Below are 19,878 nucleotides of genomic sequence, written 5' to 3'. Positions count from 1 at the left end.
ATTTCAGATTTCCAGAGTTTGTAGTGTTTTCCGCTTACTCAAAGGAAACTCCCCAGCCTCAAACCTCTTGGTACAATGAAGCCTTTCTTGCTTTCTGTTCTAAATATGTGAAATGGGAAAAGACAGTCACATTTGGTTATCATGCATGCAGTGAGTCTTTACAACCTGGAATGTGCTTCCTGAAAGGATGGTGGAAGCAGACTCAATAATAACTTTCAAAAGCTAATTGGATATATATGTTTAAAAGGTTCATATTGCAGAATTATATCAGATGGGACTAACTGGATTTCATTTTTAAAAGGTTCTCAACAAAATGATGGACTAAATGGACCCCTTTTCTGCTTTACCCTCAATTAATATACAACATCACTTCCTCTTTGAACCCTAAGACCCGCCAATGACTGGAAACTTTGCTTCTGTACATTACTCCCATTCTATCATTTCCAACAATCTTAAATGTAAAACCACCTATTACTACAACTCATAACCTGCGTTGTTTTAATGAGGAAAAAACAGTGTAATTTCTGGGACTCTAGTTAGACCCCATTTGGAGTACCATGAGCAGATCTGATTAGATTAGATTAAATTTTAGATTAGATTTAGATTTTCTTGTCACATGCAGTCAAGTACAGAAGTACAGGAGTACCGTCAAATGTGTATAATGTCATCACATATGGTGCCACCTAAGGTACAAAGGTACCTAGATACAAACACTTAGGTACAAAGTAGTAAGAGAAACAGAGCTGAAAAGTTAAGCATTGCCTTCATAGACTAAGTAGAAAAGTAGAAAGTAGAAAGAAGAGAAAAAGAGATCTGGGCACTATACCTTTGGAAGGATATATTGACATCAGAGGGCGTACAACATAGATTTACAAGAGTAATACCTGCACTTCAGGGGTTAAGTTATGAGGAGAGATTAAACAGATTTAGTCCTGTTTTCTCTAGAATTTAGAAGGTTATGGGGTGCTCTGATTGAAGTCTTCAAGATATTAACAGGAAAAGACAAATTCGGTAAAGATAAATTATTTCCGCTGGATGGAGCGTCTAGAACGAAGGGAAATAGCTTAAAAATTAAGGCCAGATCTTTCAGGAGAGATTTTAGGAAACACTTCCACATGCAAAGGGTGATAGAGTTTAGAACTCTTTTCCACAAATGGCAGTAGATGCAGGATCAGTTGTTAATTTTAAATCAGAGATAGACACATTTTTGTTAAGCAAAGATATTAAGGGATATGGGCCAAAAACAGGTATATGGGGTTAGATCACAAATCATCCGTGTTCCCATTGAATAGTGGAGCAGGTTTGATTCGCTGAATAGCCTACTCCTTTTCCTATGTTCCGAAAAGAAAATAGTCATTTCGATGATTAAGAGTTCTATTATAACAAGCCTTGAAATTTCTCATTGTAGCAATGGAAGAGAAGCTATTCAAACTCTCCCAATGTAATATTTAACAGGAAATGTGTTTGCATTTCCTTCTACATACTTAAACTCCTGAGAGCTCGCTCAATCAGTGATAACGTAGCTGGTAACTAAATGGGCTGTGGATCAAACCAGAAAATTCAGTCTTATCCATAAGCAGATCCCACAGGATGACTATATCTGGGTCAGTCCATGAAAAGCATTGGCAACACACTTTGCTAATGTTGAATCCCTTAACAGTCACAACGCAGGCAGAATAATAAAAGCAGGCAGCTCACTCATCACTGAGTGTATGCACAGATGTATTCCATTAAATGAGGAACTAAAACTGTATTGACAAAGCCCATTGAAGTTGATATCACATTTAAGGAGGAGGGTTTGGATGTGATAAGTCAACATTAAAAGAAAGATGCAGATGGCGCAAAGCTTAGGTTTGGTTGATATCTGAGGGAAGCAGAATATTTCATAACTTTGAGGTCCAGTTTAAGGATGAATCGATTATGCCATTAGGCTTTAATTGTTTGGATATCAAGAGACTTTAGGACCAATCAAGATTTCCAAAACTGAAAATTGCTGGAAATCTGAAATAATAGAACTGAAACTGCGCAGCAGGTAAGTTATCATAAAAAGTTGCAGCACAGAAAGAAGCCATTAAGCCCATCCCTTTTTAAAAATTCATTTGTGGGATAAGAGTATTGCTGGCTAGACCAGCATTTATCGCCCAAAGGCAGTTAAGAGTCAACCACATTGCTGTGGGTCTGGAGGCAAGACCAAGTAAGGACCTCAGCAAACCAGATGGGTTTTTCCTGACAATCAGCAATGGATTCATCACCATTAGAACTCTTAATTATAGACTTTGTAAAATGAATTCAAATTCTACCAACTGCCATGGCAGGATTTGAACCTGAGTTCCCCAGAGCATTGCTTGGGTTCACTGGGTTAACAGTCTAGTGATAATACCACTCTACCATTGCCTCCTCAAGCTGAGCTGACTAAACTGGGCCATTTTAATTCCCATCACAAAAATCAGGCAACAAATTCCAGAGACTCACCACTAACTGGGTGCAAACTATTTTCCTCATACTCCCTCCAGTCAATAACCAATCACTTTAAATCTCTGCCCCCTAGTGTTTCATCTCTTCACTCGGGGAAACAGATATTTCCTGTCAACTCCATTTCAGTCCCTCATTATTTTGTACATCTCAATTAAGTCACCTCTCTGCCTCTTCTGTTATAAGGAAAACAACAGAGTAATTCCTCAAAACATCAATTTTCAAGCCCTAGCCACATTCCTGTAAATCTCCTCCTACCCTCACTGGAGCAATTTTGTCCTTTCTGTAATGTGGTGACCAGAACAGTATGCAAACCTCCATCTGTGACCTTACTCGTGTCTTCTATCATTCTAACATGACATCTTCACTTTTGTATTCAATATCTCACCCCGTGGAGAAATAAATAGTTAGTGCTTCAGGTCTGTAACCTTACATCAAACCTTTTCAATTATTTCATTTTTAAAAAATATTATGTGCTTTGGGAACTGTTAAAGCACAGCATGGATGAATAAGAGGATGATTGATGACGAGAGTAGTCTAGCAGTTCATGTGTTTGAATATGAGTCAGAGCTTGCGAATTTTAAAAGTCCTCTTAATAAAAAAGCCTGGGGGAGAAATGCTTCGAGCTCTCTAGTTCTCCTGCGACCCTGCAGCCATTTACACCTAGGGTCACCAACTCACTCAGAGTGTGCAGGAATTGAAGGTCAATCTTTTGGGAACAATCCTGGAGAGAGATCATTGGACATTAGGACATTTGCTGCTCATTCACCACCTTGGTGTGCTCTTTTCTTGATATAATGGTAATACTTTAATGGATAATGCAGGATGTTTTGATTGATTTATAATCACCCAATCAGATATTCAAGGTCTGCTCACTTTCATCATGGAGACAGTGATACAGTGGCAACATCACTTGAGCAGTAATCTGGATAATGCTTTGGGAACATGAGCTCAAATCTCATCATGGCAGATGCTCCCTGGGCAGTTAGAGATAGGCAATAGATTCTAGCCGAGCTAGCAACATATATATCCCATGAATATAGTAAATCACATTCCTGGAGCTTTGTATACTGTAAATGGCAGAACCCTAAGAAGCATTAGCGTACAGAGGGATCATGATGTTCAAGTCCACAGATCCCTGAAAGTGGCAGGATAAGGTAATCAAGAAGGCGGTGCCGAGTTGGATGGTTGGATCTGGGATAAGGTGGGGGGAGGGGAGATGAGGAAATTGGTGAAATCAACATTGATCCCGCATGGTTGGAGGGTCCCAAGGAAGAAGATGAGATGTTCCTCCTCCAGGCGCGGATGACGAAGATTTGGCAATGAAGGAGGCCCAGGATTTGCATGTCCTTTGGCAGAGTGGGAGGGGAGTTGAAGTGTTCAGAGTCAAGGCAGTGGGGTCATAGACTATAAAAACTGTCATGTTGCAGCCGTATAGAACTTCAGTTAGGCCACGTTTGAAATATTGTATATAGTTGTGGTCATCACATGACAGAAAGATGTGGAGGTTTTGGAGAGGATACAGAAACAGATTACTAGGATGTTGCCTGGTTTGGAGGGTGTTAGCTTAGAGAAAAGATTGGACAAACTTGGTTTGTTTTCAATTGAACATCAAAGGCTGAGCGGTGACCTGATATAAGTTTCCAAAATTATGAGAGGCATGGATAGAATGGATAGTCAAAGTCTTTGTCTCAGGATAGAAATATCCATTACTGTTCTTCCTCTTGTCATCAGGTGACTCAGATTTGGCAGTGGAGGAGGCCCATGTCCTTGGTGGAGTGGGAGGGGAAGTTGAAGTGTTCAGCCACAGGGTGGTGGGGTTGTTTGGTGCATGTGTCCTAGAGATGTTCTCTGATACATTCCGCAAGTTGGCATCCTGTCTCTCCAATGTAGAGGAGACCACATTGAGAACAACGAAAACAGTAGATGAGGTGTTTGGATGTGCAGCGAAATCTCTGCCAGATGTGGAAGAATCCTTTGGGGCCTTGGATGGAGGTGAGGGAGAGTTGTGGGTGCAGGTTTTACACCTTTTGCGGTAACAGGGGAAGGTGTCAGGAGTGGAGGGCGGATTGGTGAGGGGTGTGGACTTAACGAAGAAGTCACAGAGGGAATGATCTCTGTGGAATGCTGAAAGGGGTAGGGAGGGAATTATATCTCTGGTTGTGGGGTCCGACTGTAGGTGGCAGAATTGGCGGAGGGTGATTCATTGTTTCTGGAGATTGGTGGGGTGGAAGGTGAGGACTGGGTTGGGGTGGGGGGTGGGGGGTCAGTGTTATATCCTTGTGGTTGATGGGGTGGTGATCAAGGGTGGAGGTGCGAGAAGTGAAGGAGATATGCTGGAGGGCATTGTCAACCACGTGGGAGGGCAAATTGTGGTCCTTGAAGTAGGAGGCCATCTGGAATCCTTTCAAATCTGGCAGAAATTTTCCTGCACCTCCAAACACATCATCTACTGTGTCCGTTGGTCTCAATGTGGTCACCTCTACATTGGGGATACAGGACGCCAACTTGCAGAATGTTTCAGAGAACATCTCCGGGACACATGCACCAATACACCCACTGCCTTGTGGCATAAAACTTCAACTTCCCCTCCTACTCTTACAAGGACATGCAAGTCCTGGGCCTTCTCCTTTGCCAAATCCAAGCCACCCGATGCCTGGACGAAGTACACCTCGTTTTTCCCCGTTGGGACCCTCCAACCAGATGGAACCAATGTGGATTTCACAAGTTTCCTCATCTCCCCTTCCCCAACCTTATCCCAGAACCAACCCTCCAACTCAGCACCGCTCTCTTGAACTGTCCTACGTGTCCATCTCCCTTCCCACCTCTCCGCTCCGTTATCCACTCCAATCTTTCCCCATCACCCCCCACTTTCATCTCCCTACCGCATTCTTAACTACGTTTCCCCCAGCCCCACCCCTCCCATTTATCTCCCAGCCCCCTTGGGTTCCCCCTCGCCCCCACTTTCCTGATGAAGTGATTATGCTCAAAACGTCGATCCTCCTGCTCTTCGGATGTTGCCTGACCAGCTGTGTTTTACTAGCGCCACACGTTTTAACTCATCAATGTGCTGTACAATCTCAACATGACATCTCAACTCCTATACTCAATGGTCTGAGCAATGAAGGCAAATATGCTAAATGCCTTATTAACCACCCTGAGTAAGCATATGCAATCAATATTTATCATCAGATCATTGGAGTCAGCAGACGTTCCATAGATTTGATTTGATAACAGTCCTCTGATACACAAAGGGACTTTAAACTGCATTAAAGGTGCCATATAAATGCAAGTTGGTGTTGTCAGTGTTCTATGCAACACTCTTCCATCAACATGCACCACAAAAAAAACAGCTGAGATGGTCATTTCTCTCACTGCTATTTGTACAAAATTGGCAAATAAAATAACTTTGAGACTAACAACCACAAAACATCAAAATAGTTGATACTGTATGAAGCATTCGATGAGGTTTCTGAGAGATATATATGATAAGGGGTTATGTAAGTGAAAGTCTTTCATTTCATGGTCAATTATTTTATATCTGAGTAATCAACATGTCAAAGGAAGTAATTCAGAGCTGTGTTTGAATTAACTGGAGATAAAAATGTGCTGTAATGGCCATCTATTCTAGCAATCACATGAGTATCAACAGTATCTGGTGCTGACCCTGTCAAAGAAATGGAAAGGAAAATATTGCTTGCCTTATTCACCTCATGCATCTTGGTACATGTGCCAAAGGGAGTCTCTAGAAATTCCAGTTAAAATGTACTGGTAGCACATTCACAGGTAGTTCGGTTCCCAGCCCAAGATACAGACTCAAGCTTCCAATAAGCCCCACATATCGGCCAAACAGTGTCAACAAATAACAAAACAGAAAAGACCAGAAGTACACAGCAGCTCAGGCACATCTGAGAATACACCTGCCTGAAAGTGGGTTTTCCAGGAAGAGAATAGAACACTAATATCAAAGCAAAATACTGAGTATTCACAGCAACCGCGGTTCGTCATTTTCAGGTTTACAGCCTGCACAACGTTTGACTTTATGTGCTGTTACAGTTGTCTACTGTATTGGCCCAATCAGTCTGCTTCCCAATAGTAGCTCTTTCTCACGCAGCCTGTGTTACAGAGTTGGGAGTCTCCTGGGTAAAAACAATGACTGCAGATGCTGGAAACCTGTCCTGAACACGCCCACGTGATTCCAGCGTGTATACTTGGCACGGCCACCCCCACCTCCAACACAAAACAAATGCCAAATCAGGAACCTGAAATCCAAAATTTAATGAAGCCAGCAACCCATCCAAACTCATTTAGCTTTGGCACGTTACAGTTTCCATTTGAATCGTAGAATTTCTGCAGTGCAGCAAGGGGCCATTCAACCTATCGAGTCTGCATTGACCCTCTGAAGAACGTACTACCTGGACCCACACACCCACCCTATTCCCTTCACTCTGCATTTACTGTGGCTAACCCACCTAACCTTTATAGCCCTGGACACTATGGGGCAATTTATCATGGGCAATCCACCGAACCTACACATCTTGGAGTGACACAGTGGTTAGCACTGCTGCCTCACTGTACCAGGGACCCAGATTCAAGTCCAGCTTCAGGTGACTGTCCGTATGGCGTTTACACATTCTTCCTGTGAATGCGTGGGTTTCCTCCGGGTGCTCCGGTTTCCTCCCACAATCCAAGGATGTGCAGGCCAGATGGATTAGGCAAAAGTGAGGACTGCAGATGCTGGAAACCAGAGTTTAGATTAGAGTGGTGCTGGAAAAGCACAGCAGCTCAGGCAGCATCCGAGGAGCAGGAAAATCGACGTTTCGGGCAAAAGCCCTTCACCAGGAAAGGCTTCATCAGGCTAGGTGGATTAGCAATGGTAAATGTGGGGTTACATGCTTTACAGGGGGGGTGCAGGGGGGTGCGGAGGAGGGGAGTCGGTACATACTTGTGGGGTAAGGAGTAAATGATCGGTGGAGATAGAGCCCAAAGGGAGAAGAACGGTTGCACAAACAAAGGAGGGGATAATGGTCAGGCTGAGAGAGTGAATAGCTACTAATGGGGACTGTTAGTGATTAACAATGGGTTGTGTGCAGTAGCAGACCATGTGATAACAAGGTCTAGAGTTGGGGGGGGAGGGTTGGGGTAAGGACATGGGACATGGTGCCTCAAGTCCTAAAATTGTTCAACTCGAAATTGACCCCAGAGGTCAATGGGCTGAGAAGTGGCAGATGGAGTTTAATTTAGATAAATGCGAGACGCTGTATTTTGGGAAAGCAAATCTAAGCAGGACGTATACACTTACTGGTAAGGTGCTAGGGAGTGTTGATGAACAAAGAGCCCTTGGAGTGCAGGTTTATAACTTCTCGAAAGTGGAGTCGCAGGTAGATAGGATAGTGAAGAAGGCGTTTGGTATGCTTTCCTTTATTGGTCAGAGTATTGAGTACAGGAATTGGGAGGTCATGTTGCGGCTGTACAGGACATTGGTTAGGCCACTGTTGGAATATTACATGCAATTCTGGTCTCCTTCCTATCGGAAAGATGCTGTGAAACTTAAAAGGGTTCAGAAAAGGTTTGCAAGGATGTTGCCAGGGTTGAAGGATCTGAGCTATAGGGAGAGGTTGAATAGGCTAGGGGTGTTTACCCTGGAGCATTGGAGGCTCAGGGGAGACATTATAGAGGTTTATAAAATCATGAGGGGCATGGATAGGATAAATAGACAAAGTCTTTTCCCTGGGATGGGGGAGTCAGGAACTAGAGGGCATAGGTTTAGGGTGAGATATAAAGAGATCTAATGGGCAACGTTTTCACTCAGAGGGTGGTACGTGTATGGAATGAGCTGCCAGAGGAAGTGGTGGAGGCGAGTACAATTGCAACATTTAAGAGGCATTTGGATGGGTATATGGATAGGAAGGGTTTGGAGGGATATGAGCCGGGTACTGGTAAGTGGGACTAGGTTGGGTTGGGATATCTGGTCAGCATGGACAGGTTGGACCGAAGGGTCTGTTTCCATGTTGTACATCTCTATGACTCTGTGACCCTAGGACTGTAAAGTCCCAAACGGAAAATAAGGTGCTGTTTTTCCAGCTTGCACTGCGCTTCACTGGAGGACTGCAGCAATCCTGAGACAGACATGTTGGCCAGGGAACAAGTATAATATTAGAGAAGACTAAATTGTGAGCAGCAAATGCGGTAGACTAGTCTCCTCTGCACTGGGGAAATGAAGAGTAGACTGGATGATCGTTTCTCAGAACACCTACATTGTGTCATCAAAAAAAGATCCTAAGCTTCTAGTTGCCTGCCACTTTAACAAACCATTCTGTTCCCTAGCCAACACCTCTGTCTCAGCCTTACTGCAGTGTTCCAGCAAAGCTAAGTGCAAGGTGGAAGAGCAATACCTCGTTTTCCACTTGGGGACCCTGCAGCTCTCCGGGCTCAATATCGTGTTCAACAGTTTTCGGGCTGGAGGCACCTTCTCCCCTGTCCTGATGGTTACCCACTCCTGTGTCTGTCCAACTGCTCTTCTCTCTCTTTGGGCTCTGTCTCCACCTATCACTTACTCTGAACCCTCTTCTCCCATCGTATCTTCTGCATAAAGACCACCTCTTTCCTCGCTACCATCAGTTCTGAGGAGGACCTGAAATGTAAACTCTGCTTTCTCTCTACAGCTGCTGCCAGACATGCTGAGCTTTTCCAACAATTTCTGTTTTTTGTTTCAGATATTTGTCCATGCATGGCCACGTCTCCCACACTGCTTGCGCAGTAAAACTATTGGTTAGAAGCAAGGTAAAAACAATGACTGCAGATGCTGAAAACCAAATACAGGATTAGTGGTGCTGGAAGAGCACAGCAGTTCAGGCAGCATCCAACGAGCGTTGGATGCTGCCTGAACCGCTGTGCTCTTCCAGCACCACTAATCCTGTATTGGTTAGAAGCCGCCCAGAGGGTAGAAATACAGCGATGTTGTGAAATACAATCCAGGTATGAGCCAGTCCCTGAGAGAGTGCCATCAGGTTCAGCAGGGAGTTGGAAGTAGGGGTATTAAGATGCAGTTTTCTGCCATTTCAGGAGGAACTATCAATGATCAAATATAAAGGCTTGCAATGTGGCTGTGACCTATAGTGTGGCACAGTGTGTTTGTGCATCAACAGAATGCATTGCCATGGTACTGTACCAACCATCTTCATGAATAATGTGAGATTATAGTTGAAGCGTGAGTACCCTATTTATAGTAATACTTAAGAAGAAGGGACTGCAAAATATGTTAAATCAGAACGCAAATATTTCACTTGCATACTGCAACACACCATTTAAAAACCAGAATTTAATCCTCACAATCTCTAACCTCTGTATAGACTTAATTTTGTTCCTTCCCTGTTTGACCAGTATAATTTATCTGACTAATCTCAAAAGGACCCCTATTCTAAATGGATTAGAGAACCTGTAACCTCACTCGTGCCCAACACCAACTTAATCTGATTTAAAATGCTACCTAAGAAAAGATTGCTGCATGTTCTGCATTTTTTGAAATTAATTCATGGGACATAGGCATCACTGGCTGGGACAGCATTTATTGCCTGTTTCCTAATTGTCCCTTGAGAAAATGGTGGTGAGCTCTCTTATTGAACTGCTGCAGTCCATGTGTAGGGAGGGAATGATGTTAGAGAGGGAATTTCAGAATATTGACCCAGCGATGCTGAAGAAATAGCAAAATATTTTCAAGACAGGGTGATGAGTGGCTTGCAGGTGGTGGTGTTCCCATATATCTTGTCTTTCGAGATGGTAGTGGTCATGGGTCAGGAAGATGCTGTCTAAGGATCTTTGGTGAGTTTCCGCTGTGCACCTTGTAGACAGTACACACTGCCGTTACTGAGCATGGAGGGAGTGGAGTTTTGTGGTTTTGGCACTTAACAAGAGGGTTGCTTTGTCCTAGATGGTATTAAGCTTCTTGAGTGTTGTTTGAAATGCATTCATCCAGGCGAGTGGGGAGTATTCCATCGCAGTCCTGACTTGTGCCCATGTAGATTGTGGAGATGGGAGACACAGCAGGATTCTAGCCTCTGGCCTGCTTTTGCAGCTGCTTTGTTTATATGGCTAGTCTACTTCGGTTTCTGGCCAATGGTTACCCAAAGGATGCTGGGATTCAGTGATAGTAACAGCATTGAAACTCAAGGAATGAGGGTTACATTCTCACGTGTTGGAGATGGTCATTGTCCAGCATTTGCGTGACGTGAATGTCACTTGCCATTTTTCAGCCCACTCTGTATTATATCCAGGTCTTGCTGTATTTGGTCAGGAATTGCTTCAGTATCTGAGGAGTGAGTGGGAAATGGTGCAGAATATTGCTCAGTCATTAGAGACCATCCTCATTGTGATGAACAGAATGTCATTGATGAAGCAACTGAAGATGCATCAGTGAGCAGGTTATTGCCAAATAAGTTCTACTTAATAGCAATGTTGCAGACTTTATAGGTCATCACTTTATTGATGCATGAGAGTAAACTGATGGGCATTAATTAGCCAGGTTGGATTTGTCCTCCTGTTTGTATACAGGACATATGTGGGTGATCTTCCACATTTTTAACTGGATTCTGGAACATTGTACTATTGCCAGAATGTTGTCAGAGTTCACAGGTTTATTAGTATTCAGTGCCTTTCGCCATTTCTTCATACCTAATGTAGTGAATTGAATTAGCTGTAGACTGGTTTCTGTGATGGTGGGGACCACTTGAGGAGGCCAAAAGGGATCATCCATTCCGCACTTCTGGCTGAAGATTGTTGCGAATGCTTCAGCCTTACCTTTTTATGCTGATGGACTGGGCTGCCCCATCATTGAGGATCGGGATATTTCTGGAGCTTCTTCCTGCAGTGAGTTGTTTAATCATCCATCACCAAGACTGGATGTGACTGGACTGCAGATCTTAGATTTGATCTATTGGTTGTGGGATTGCTTAGCTCTAAATACTACTGCTGCTTATTCTGTTGTCTTACAAGTAGTCATGTTTTGACGCTATGTCAGGTTGATACCTATTTTTAGGTTTTCCTGGTGTTTCTCTTGGCATGCCCTCTTGCACTCTTCATTTGACAGGTATTTATCTGTATAAGTGAGATGGGTGTGCCTGCAGATTACAGATTCCATAGTACAATTTTTTTATTTCACCTATCTCCCAGTACTTACTAACCTAGCTTCATTGATGCACTCCCATTACCCTTGGGCCTTCAGTAAAGGATCTACAGAACCTCTCAGATCTCTAAGTTTTGTTGGACTTGGAGTAGGGGACATAAACTGTCCTTTGAAAGCTGCTTAAAAGAAAATCAACTGCAAAAATAGGCTTTGTTGAGTTCTAAAGATTAAAAGTCGTCAGATCTCAATGTGAGAACCATTGAATTATCCAAGCCATGTTTCACTCCCAAATACTGCTAATTCTAGTCCAATTGAACATGCCTTAAGACCCAGCAGAAGTTATTTGAATTCTTCTTCAGTGCCTTGTGTTTTGGTACTCAATTAATCTAAAGCTCTTCATTCGTTTAGTCTCTTTCTCAGTTGACATTGCTCAAACAAAATAGATATGATTCCAAGATGGCCATCCCAAATACCATGGCCATCCAGAGCAACTATCTGCATCCTCCCAATAACCAGAATGAAATGGAAGCATACCAACAATTTTTCTTTGTTGGAGAAACTAGCTTGATGGGCCAAATATTCTTCTTTGCAATTTATTATTTCTAAATTGACACCTGATTGCATAACATACCTTATAAATTTTTTGTGGCACTGCTTAGCCAGATTGAGTTCCTGGAAATCATTGCTGAGTTGACTGAGTCTGCATTATTGATGCCACTTACAAACATGTCAAGGGCTATCACTCTCACCTCACCTCTGGAATTCAGCTAAATTGTTCATGTCTGAACCAAGGCTGTAATGAAGACATGAGCTGAGAGGCCCTGGCAGAACCCAAACTGGGCTTTTTCACTGCTCATAGAGTCATAGATTCCTGGAGTTGTACAGCATGGAAACAGACACTATGACCCGTGATCTCCCAACCAGATAGCCTAAGCTACTCCCATTTGCCAGCACTTAGCCCATATCACTCTAAACCCTTCCTATTCATATACCCATCCAGATGTCTCTTAAATGTTGTAATTATCCCAGCCTCCACCACTTCCTCTGCCAGCTCATTCCATAAATACTTCATCCTCTGCTTGATAATGTTGTCCCTTCAGTCCCTTTTGTATCTTTCCCCTCTCACCTTAAACATATGCCCTCTAGTTTTGGACTCCCCTACTCTGGGGAAAAGACCTTGGCTATTCACCCTACCAATGTCCATCATGATTCTATCAACTTCTATAAGGTCAGCCTCCAATGCTCCAGGGAAATAGCCATAGTCTACTCAGCCTCCCACAATTGTTCATACTCTCCAACCCTGGCAACATCCTTATAAATCTTTTCTGAACCCTTTCGAGTTTCACAACACCTTTTCTGTCGCAGGGAGAGCACAGTATTCCAAAAATGGTCTAACCAATGTCCTATGCAGCCGCAACATGGCATCCCAATTCCTATACTCAATGTACTGATCAATAAAGGCAAGTTTACCAAGTGCCTTCTTTACTACCCAGTAACTCAAAGACCCTTGCAAACTGTAAACTGTCTTTATCTTCCTGTTTGTACTCGATCACTGTTCTCCCTGTATCTTCTTTGTACACTTATTACCCATGCTGTTGAGCAGATGTGTTTGTTATTACATTTGTTATTATCATTTATATATAATTTCATTAACTCAAGTCTCCTTCACTCAAGAAAACCTTGGGATCAGCTGTCCTTCATTTTTAATCTGCTTAACAAAGTTTAATTGAAGTCTAATAGATATGTGCTAAGAAAGGAAACATCTAAAAGAAAATTTGTGAGCCACTGCATCAGAGTTTACAGAAGAAGAGAGGTATACCCTTTCCTCACCTCATCATAACAAGTTTGAGGGCTCATTGAGTTTGAAATGGAGGAAATAAATTGTCCTTCAGAAGATGTTTAAAAGAGTATCAGCTCCAATAAAGGTTTTCTTGAGTTCCAGGATTGAAAGTATTCAGATGTCAACATTTGATGTTATGTTTTAGAGTCATACAGATGTAGAGCATGGAAATAGAGCCTTTGATCCAATTTGCCTATGCTGACCAGATATGAGATTAGATTAGATTCCCTACAATGTGGAAACGGGTCCTTCAGCCCAACAAATCCACACCGATCCTCTGAAGAGTAACCCACCCAGACCCATTTCCCTCTGACTAATGCACTTAACACTAAGGGCAATTTAGTATGTCCAATTCACCTGACCTGCACATCTTTGGACTGTGGGAGGAAACCGGAGCACCCGGAGGAAACCCATGGAAAGAATGTTCCCATGGAGACAGCTTGAGCTGAGGAGGGAGAATGAAGGCAGTTCCCTGGTGAGGGAACCACACCTAAATCATCCACAAGAGCTACATTATTCTTCAAAGCAGCTTACTTTTTGCAATGAACACAGGTACATAAAATTCAGGCCACCCGTGAAAATCGATATGAGGTAATTCTCAAGGAATTTAAAAATGCTATGTCCTGGCCAATTTAGCCTCATTCCAAGGAACTTGGAGAGGTGATGGCCCAATGGTATTATCACTCGACTGCTAATCCAAGGACACAGATAATGTCCTGGGTACCTGGGTTCAAATCTTGCCATGGCCAATGATGGAATTTGAATTTATTAAAAATCTGGAATTAAGAATCTAACCGTGAATCGATTGTCAGGAAAAGTCCATCTGGTTCACTAATGTCCCATCACGGAAGGAAGCTGCTGTCCTTACCTGGCCCAGCCTACATGTGACTCTAGACCCACGGAAATGTGGTTGACTCCTAACTGCCCTGTGGGCAATAAATGTTGGCCTAGCCAGCAACGCCTTCATCCTGTGAATGAATAAATAAAAAACAAAAGATAACAGGACCCTGACAGGCAGTACGCCTGGCTGAAGCTATGATTTAACATATAATCACATAAAAGCAGAGAGGATGAGGCCTTCAATCTGTTACAGGCCACAGAGGGAGCGAGAGAAATAAGGGCAAGGTAAATATTCCAGAGACAAGAGGCACTGCAAAGGATGGTCATACAGAGAAGACAAAGCTGTCCCCAAACATTTGAAGCACGGAATAGGTTGGGAGAGTGGTTAAAAATCACTCCAAGAGCTTGGGAAACCAAGGCAAGTAAAAAAAAGTTGTTGGCTTCAGCATTCCCCAGGCACTCAAACTGCAAGAGCATTGTACACAGCACTAAAGGTGCTCAGTGTCCTGTCAAGTGTGGCTGTGGAGTTCCTGCCTTGAAGTTGATCATTTTAATCAAGAAACACTAAAATCAGTGAGGTGTCAAGAAAGTTACATCTCTCATTTGACTCACGCTTGCAAACAAGTTCATATAATTCAGTTTGTTCGGTTCAGTCTGAAAGAGATAACGGAGTGATTCTTCGAAATATATAAACAAAATCTTGCTTACTTTGAGCAGTAAAGGTGGAGAGAAAGCAATGAGGACTGCACAATTCAAAAATATAGAAATTTCTACTCTCCCTCTGTCTCAGTTCCAGCAGGGAAAAAATAATTGATCGGAAAATGAAAGGTGTCTCTAAGTTTGCCACTTCAAAGGAAACAAAAACAGCCTGTTATTGGGTAATTTTATGCCTACATTCATGAGTTTGGATTCAAGGCAAACTGGTCAAGGAGAAAGCCTGATCAAGAGCTTTCTTCAGGCTTGATTTCTTCATAATATTGCTTGTTACATTTTCAGATTAAATGCTATACATAATATAAAGTATTCAAAACCATATTCAGCTCTAATCCTAATCTTACATTACTGAAAGATTATTCCATGAACTCTACCACCTAATGCTGGTTGATCAACTCTAAATACTTCTCCAAATGTGGTTCTCTCTTATTTCCTAACTCCACCTATTTGTAAAGTTGCTCCAGGGCCCTAAAGCCCTTATACAACAAACAGCTGAGCAGTTGAGTTTCACCTCCCAAAGCAAAGACTCTATGTAAAGGACAAGTCACACGACGCCAGGTTATAGTCCAACAGGTTATAGTCCAACAGGTTTATTTGAAATCACAAGCTTTCGGAGCGCTGCTCCTTCATCAGGTGAAGTGACAAAGGAGCAGCACTCTGAAAACTTGTGATTTCAAATAAACCTGTTGGACTATAACCTGGTGTCATGTGGCTTCTGACTTTGTCCACTGCAGTCCAACACTGGCAACTCCACACTACGAAAATTATAAATTGCTTTACCTCCATCTTCCTATCTCTGTCATATACTCCTCCTCTCTCCTCCTCCTCCTTCATAAGATCTTTGCTTTTGTACGTGTCTTTGTTGTGGCTTTTCGTTACTTTTTTGCATAATAAAACCTCACTTTCTTTCACACAAGAAAACCTTGGAATTGGCTCACCTCTATTCTTAATCTGGTGAACCAAGTTTAATTGTGTTGTGATAGCTGTGTACTGAAAAGATTTTAAAGAGAAAAGATATATGATGTGATCGGCCAAGAGTAGGTTAGAATCAAAAGGACAGCCACCTCACCTGCTCAGAACATATTGCTTGCACTAAGTGTTGTGTTAAGCAATGATGTGTTATATAATGCCCTACAGTACTGCATTTTGAAAGGCAAAGAAGGCCTCTTGTCCCAACCACACACAGTAGATCTTGCAAATGAGCTGTAATTTAGCTCAGTGCATCTATGACGTTATGTCTTCCTTGGAGGTACTAGAGAGAGAGAAAAGAAACAATCCTCCAGATGCAAAAAAAAAATGCTTTTTACCTTGATACTTGACACATAATAACAGATGCAAATTCCCAAAAAGGTTTTCATAGTACATTAAAATGGAAATTGAAGGTAAGCCTCCATTCTGCACTAGTCCATTCATGTCAGCGCTATGGTCAAGAAAGCACACCAATGTCCTCAGGAGGCTAAGGAAATTTGACATGTTCGAAACGACTCTTACCAATTTCTGTGGGTGCACCATCGAAAGCATCGTATCCAGACGCATCATAGCTTCATTTAGCAACTGGTCTGCCCAAGACCACAAGAAATTACAGAGAATGCAGCCCAGCCTATCACAAAAACCAGACTTCCTTCTATTGACACTGTCTGTATTTCCCTCTTCCTCAGGAGAACAGTCAACATATTCAACATTGGTTGCCCTTCCACCCCGGTTAACTGTCTACCACCTTCTTCCATCGTACAGAAGATATAAAAGGAACACATACCAACAGATTTAAAGACACTGCTTACCCAATCTTATCAGACTTATGAACGGACCTCTCATATATTAGCATTGATCATTCTCTGTACCTTCTCTGCAGCTGTAGCACTGTCTTCTGCATTCTGTACACCCTGGTGCACTTATGTAAGGTATGATTTGTCTGCATAGCACACAAAAAAAATCTTTCTCAGCACATGTGACAATAAAAAAAATCAAAATTCCTCTGGAGCAAATCCTTCAAAAACCACCTTGGTTTTCAACTTTTATACTCAGGAAATAGCAGTTACCTTTTAAAGACATTATGTACACAGGTATTTCTGATTTACAAGACTCAATTATCTTGTTGCTAACCAAGGAATTGGTCTCTCATTGTCAAGTATATCAAAACTACTCTCTTATAATAAAAGCTGTCTTGCTTATATAATTCTATTTCAAGCACACTGTCTTTAATATACTTTGGTTCAAGTAATATTGAGCTGGTGCAGATGTGCTTATACCTCATGACTTACTTACTCATTGCCACTGAGAATACTGTTGCTTTACCATCACTATGAATCATCAGTCAGTGGCCCTGTTCTCTCAGCAACTGCCAGATTGGCTAGCTACCCAATATGCAGTTCTTAGCTAAACATTATTTTCTGACTGCTTTATTGCTGTTAACGAATGCCAAATCTGTCTTCTGAGCTCCAACAAAAAACTCATCGCAAATCCCTTTGCTGATATTTTGCCTCCACTTTTTCCTTTACTGCTGGAGTGTACGTACCAGACAGAGAGTTCATTCAGGATCACACAACCACCATAGAACATAGAACATAGAAAAGTAGAGCACAGAACAGGCCCTTTGGCCCACCATGTTGTGCCGAGATTTAATCCTAATGTAAAATATAGTAACTTAACCCACGCATCCCTCAACTCACTGCTATCCATGTGCATGTCCAGCAGTCGCTTAAATGTCCCCAATGACTCTGCTTCCACCACCACCGCTGGCAACACAACTCTCTGCGTAAAGAATCTACCTCTGATAAGCACATCTGCACCAGCTCAATATTACTTGAACCAAAGTATATTAAAGACAGTGTGCTTGAAATAGAAGTATATAAGCAAGACAGCTTTTATTATAAGAGAGTAGTTTTGATATACTTGACAATGAGAGACCAATTCCTTGGTTAGCAACAAGATAATTGAGTCTTATAACTTCCTCCTAATATCTTCTATATCCTACTCGGTTAGATATGGCACTTTCCAAACATGGTGCCAAGATCGAAAATAATTCAGTGTGCTGCATTTACAGGTTAATGCAAGCTTTTATATTGCATGGTTCAGACCAGGGTCATAAACATCCTCAGTATGCACTACATTGCAGTGTCCCAAGAATGTGATTGGTCTGCACAATTTCGTTAAAATATAGATAGAACATGTAATATCAGGATATCAAGAAAATGTCTTGGGAACTGGTTGGATGCATATGCTTCTATGTGCATTCCGACAAGTTTATATGATTAACAGTGAATATTATAGGCAGAATATAGTCATAGAGTCATTCAGCATGGAAACTGACCCTTCAGTCCAAATCGTTCATGCTGACCATGTTTCACAAGCTAAATTAGTCCCATTTGCCTGCGTTTGACCCATATTCATGTAAACCTTTCCTATTCATATACCTGCCCAAATGTCTTTTCAATGTTTTAACTGTACCTGTCTCTACCAGATTCTTCGGCAGCTCATTCCATGTATGCACCACTCCCTGCATGAAAAAATTATCCCTCAGGTCCCTTTTAATTTTTCCCCCTCTCACCTGAAACCTAAGCCCTATAGTTTTGGACTCACCTATCCTTGGAAAAAGACCTATGCTATTCACCTTATCTGGACCCCTCATGATTTTATAAACCTCGATAAGATCACCACTCAAACCCTTACACGCCAGTGAAAGAAGTCCCAGCATATCCAGCTTCAACTTATAATGCAAACCCTCTAGTCCCATTAATGTCCTTGTAAATCTTTTCCACACCCTTTCCAGTTTAATAATATCCCTCCTATAGCATGATGACCTGCGCTGCATGCAGTATTCCAAAAGTGACCTCACCAATATGCTGTACTGTCACGACATGGCGTCCCAACTCCTATATTGGGCTCTATTTTACCTAATGCCAGCAAAAGTCCCATGATGCCTGTTTTATTGGGAAGTGTCATTGCATCTTGGTCTATTCAGAATGTGTCAGAGCAGGAGTGGACTTCTCCTAATGGACCACCCTGTCCAGATCGGCCAACAATCAGAGACCAAGAGGAAATAGTGACTGCAGCCTTTACTACCACACTTTACTACAACTGCAGCCTTTACTACTGCCATGGTATTGTTTCTCTCACTGGAACCCAGGCTGGAAGTGAATGGTAGAGATTGGACTTGCAGGTTAGAGACAAAAGGAGTGGGCTTACCAGTAAGGGCAAGGCTTGGGGTGCTCTCAATGGATCTTCCCTTTCTGATGTTGGAGTTTCTTGTTCAGGTGTTGAAAACCTTTGCACCCTGGACACGGGTATTCTGTTGCTCCATGTCCAACCATCCTTCTATCAAGGTCTTCCTGAAATAGCTCTCATTGTTGCCATAGCGAAGTCAACACTGTTTTTAAGAGAGAGAGGAGCCTATCTCAACAGGAGTTGGCACAGGGTAATTCTGCTCAGTAGTGAGTCTCCACAGATTGTCTCCAAATTTGCTTTTCTTCTTGATTTATATAGCACCATAGATGCTGAATTTTTAAAATATTTTAGCCCATCGATCTTCCAAATCGACTTTTGCATCCAAGGTTCTGCAGTTCTCCTTGAAATCAATTTGGGACATTGTGGACTGGATTGGATTCAGACATTTGGAGATAGCTGGCCTGAGTAAATACAGCTAGACAAGCAACGCACTTACAAAATCAGAAATTGCTAGAAAAGCTCAGCAGGTCTGGCGTCATCTGTAGAGAGAAATCAGAGTTAATGTTTCGAGTCGAGTGACCTTTCCTCTTTCTCTCCACTGATGCTGCCAGACCTGCTGAGCTTTTTCCAGTAATTTCTGCTTTTGTTTCTGATTCACAGCATCTGCAGTTCTTCCACTTTTTAAATGGTGCAGATAGGAAATTGGCTATTGTCTTAATCCTTATTG

The sequence above is a fragment of the Chiloscyllium punctatum genome, chromosome 12 (assembly GCF_047496795.1).
Source record: "Chiloscyllium punctatum isolate Juve2018m chromosome 12, sChiPun1.3, whole genome shotgun sequence".
In the NCBI taxonomy this organism is placed as follows: Eukaryota; Metazoa; Chordata; class Chondrichthyes; order Orectolobiformes; family Hemiscylliidae; genus Chiloscyllium; species Chiloscyllium punctatum.
Note: the sequence above shows the minus strand (reverse complement) of the source record.